Source organism: Carassius carassius, chromosome 3 (assembly GCF_963082965.1).
Source record: "Carassius carassius chromosome 3, fCarCar2.1, whole genome shotgun sequence".
Classification (NCBI taxonomy): domain Eukaryota; kingdom Metazoa; phylum Chordata; class Actinopteri; order Cypriniformes; family Cyprinidae; genus Carassius; species Carassius carassius.
Window position 1 is genome coordinate 42,927,511 of NC_081757.1, and position 4,135 is coordinate 42,931,645.

At 37.6% G+C, this 4,135-nt stretch overlaps 1 long non-coding RNA gene across 1 annotated transcript; it reads right to left on the minus strand.

Annotated features, from left to right (window-relative positions):
• Positions 1 to 381: 381 nt before the first annotated feature.
• Positions 382 to 3,685, minus strand: LOC132127758 (uncharacterized). The gene is made up of 3 exons (XR_009427594.1): positions 3,447 to 3,685; positions 574 to 669; positions 382 to 477 (listed from the first exon to the last, which is right to left on the minus strand). It is a non-coding gene; the product is annotated as an uncharacterized LOC132127758 (long non-coding RNA).
• Between the last annotated feature and the right edge of the window lie 450 nt (positions 3,686 to 4,135).

The window sequence follows — 4,135 nt, forward strand, 5'->3', positions numbered from 1 at the left end:
CATGACTATTTCTTTATCTACTTAAGTACACTTTTAAAAGCAATAATGTCAAATTAAAAGTTTTACTTTAAAGTACATTTAAAATCATGCTTCATCCTCTTAAAGCACACAGCATATTTCATCAAAAATCTGAAGACTGTAAATATGTCATATAGTTATATTAAACGCCCAATTTTAAACTTATGGTGGCGCTAGAGGGTTCGAGTGAGAGAACCCAAAATTGGTCAGATTGATGTTCAGACCTTTCCTAATGAATGCACCAAATTTTGCTCCAATGAGAAGTATAATAAGAATACTAACAGAAACCAGTTTCTAATACATATCCATTCCTAATAGACATGTCCGCGTTTTTCAGTTACATGTGCATTGATCTGTCCTCACCTCCGTGGTAGATTCCAGCAGTTGGAAGCTGCTGTTTGTCGTTCACTCTCCTGTCCTTCTCCATCTTCTCTCTCTGGAAGATCTGAGACCATCTGACTAAACACACAAACACAAAGTTCTCATTTTATGTCCATTTTACAGCTCTATGAGTCAGCGAGAGCTAACAGGATGGAGTGTGAGTGGAGTACCTACTGTTGAGTGTTGTTTTTGCCATCAGAGAGATCATCACTTTGGAGATGCTGACTCGCCCTGTATTCCTCTAAATATTCTGCAGGAACATATGTGTTTCTGCACACACATAATCACATGATTCATAAGCTTATGATGACATTTGACTCATCAGGCCTGTCATCAACACTGCCGGAATCAAACTTCAAAGGAATCTACCAAATTAAGCCCAATCAACGGCATTGGTTACTTAATGGCCACAGAAAATAGTTTCCAAAAATGCAAAAGTGAGTCAATCAACAAATTCATTCAATTAAGCTTAACTGGCATTGATGCATATTTTGTTTTTCTGAAGTGGGTGATGTATGTGATATAATCTGCCTATCTCTGCCCAAGGTGAAATCATTAATCATTTAATTTAGCTTGAATTTTCATGTTTCCGGATCGGGGGTCAAAACAGAAATAGCTTGTTTGCTTCATCATCTGACTATAAGTGAAGATGACAGATCTAATGGAGGAAAATCAAACCTTGTTTTGAACAATTCATGCATGCAGGCGGAGAGATCAAGACATTAGGAGTCACGGCACATCGATATGAATCAAATATTCATTATCCACACGTTCAGTGAAAACGCTTCATTAATGAATGAGAATCGATGGCTGGAAATCAAATCATTGACATGAGAGAGAGAGATGTTAGTCAAAGAAATACAACACAATACACACACCATGTTAGGAGGAAGTGATGGCCTGGAATGTTAACGATGAAAGATGAATGCATGTTACCAAGGAAACAACAACCTGCTCAATGCTGTTTGATGAGGAAATGCAGCATGATTGAGTTTGACTGGAATGTGAGTGTTTTACATTAGACCCACTATGCAGTACAATTGCCTTAATATATTAGTTAAAATACTGCCACAAAAACTGAAGTACTCTGCGATGGCAGCTTAATGTTAAGATAAATAAAGTATGCCATAAGGAAGCCTTTTGTAGAGTTACTCTCGAAAAGTGTAGTCACTCTGCCAAAATCATTATTTTTGCAATTCTGTGGTGTAGACCTCACACACTTCTGTTTTAAGTGAACATGGGGTGAATTTAAAATCATTCACTATTTTGGTGTGAATGAATGTTTTCTTTATTTACCATGCCCACACACTTCTAAAATTAAAAAATATTGCAGGTATTTCTTACATTTTTATTTCTGTCTAAAATGTTGTGAAGAAATGTTTTTTTTTTCAAAAGATTATTTTTAATGATCATAATGTTGTCAAAGAAATACACTATCATTCAAAGATTTTTTTATGCTTTTGAAAGAATCCTCTTCTGCTCATCAAGGCTGCATTTATGTGATCAAAAATACAGTAAAAACAGAAATATTCTTAATATATTATATATATATATATATAACAAAAATATTCTTAATATATAACTGAATAAATAATTATATAAAACTGTTATTCTTCAGTTTTAAAATGTGAAAGAAAGAGAGAAAAATATCCAGTGAGCAGCAGTTGTGTGGATGAAAATGCCTTGTTGATGTCAGAGGTCAGAGGAGAATGGGCAGACTGGTTAGAGATGATAGAAAGGCAATAGTAACTCAAATAACCACTCGTTTCGGTCAAGGTATGCAGAATACCATCTCTGAACACACAACACGTTTAACCCTGAAGCAGATGAGCTACAGCAGCAGAAGACCACACCGGGTGCTGCTCCTGTCAGATGAGAACAGGAAACAGAGGCTACAATTCACACAGGCTCACCAAAATTGGACAATAGATGATTGGAAAAATGCCGCCTGGTCTGATGAGTCTCGATTTCTGCTGCAACATTCAGATGGAAGAGTCAGAATTTGGTGTAAAGAACATGAAAGCATGGATCCATCCTGTCTTGTCTCAACGGTTCAGGCTGGTGCTGGTGTAATGGTGTGGGGGATGTTTTCTTGGCACACTTTGGGCCCCTTAGTACCAATTGAGCGTCTTTTAAATGCTACGGCCTACCTGAGTACAGTGTACTCATCTTCTGATTTTTACTTCCAGCAGGATAATGCAACATGTCACAAAGCTCAAATCATCTCAGACTGGTTTCTTGAACATGACAATGAGTTCACTTTACTCAAATGGCCTCCGCAGTCACCAGATCTCAATCCAACAGAGCAGCTTTGGGATGTGCTGGAACGGGAGATAACAAATCTGCAGCAACTGCGTGATGCTATCATGTAAATATGGACCAAAATCTCTGAGGAATGCTTCCAACACCTTGTTGAATTTATGCCACGAAGACTTAAGGCAGTTCTGAAGGCAAAAGGGGGTCCAACCCAATACTAGCAAGCTGTACCTAATAAAGTGGCCAGTGAGTGTAAATGTCTTTACTGTTACTTTTAGTTCCTCTATCTTTGTGTATAATATTTCAATAACATACAACACTGATTATTGTTATTTAATTGATTACTACTGTATTTGCATGACAAGATACTTTGAGTTGGTTGTATATCTTGAAGTGTTTATACTTTGGAGTTAATTTGTTCATTACTGCACCAGAATGTACATTTCATGGCATTTATATAATTAACTTAATAATTAATAATAATTGTGACTTTAGTGCTATATAAAAAAAAAGAAAAAAAGAAAATCACATACTCACAGAAAGGTACTGCATAACAGAAAGGTCCCAATAATGTATTGAGCAGAAGAAAGCAGCTCACAGAGCTTTGGACTGAGGCGAGGGTGAGGAAAGGAGGACAGAACTGCTTCCAGTCTTCACGATTAGAGGAGAATAGAAGCAGGGCTGTGGGAGGCCCGAACAATCAGATTCTCCAAAACCTCTGCAGCGACAGAACAAAACGATGCAAGCAGGGAGCGAGGACAGACAGACAGTGTGATGAAGACAGTACTCACAAAGAGAAGGGGCTCAGCTCGTCCCCCGCAGCACCTGTGGATCTGGAAACGTGAAGAGCAGTTTACAGACAGCGGGAGGCAGAATAAAGAGACTCACTGCAGCTAGCACAAGCTCTCTGCTGCCAGATGCTGGGCACTGATAAGCCTTGCTTTATGACTGTCTGTTTCACCTTTTATTGTGAATGTAAATCCTGAGCTCTGCTGAGGTTGATGGCTCTATTGAATTGGAAGCACCCTTAAAATACGCCCTGACCATATATTAACTCCATTATAATGGATTTTTCTTCCATTGGAACAACGCAAGCTTGAAATGTCACCAAAATGTAACACCGGGTGACAAGCTAGATACACCGACTGTAAAGTCTGGAGTGGATAAGAAGTCTCTACCGCTCACCAAGGCTGTATTTATTTTAACAAAAATAAAGTCAAATTGTGAATTCGAAATAACGATTTTCAGCATCATTCCTCCAGTCTTCAGTGTCACATGATCTTCAGAAATCATTCTTATAAGCTGATTTGCTGCTCAAGAAACATTTCTGATTATTATCAATGTTGAAAACAGCTGTGCTGATGAATGTTTCTGTGGAAACCGTGATTTCTTTATTTTTTTCAGGTTTTTTTGATGAATAGAAAGTTCAGAAGAACAGCATTTATTTGAAATATAAATCTTTTGTAATATTAAAAATATT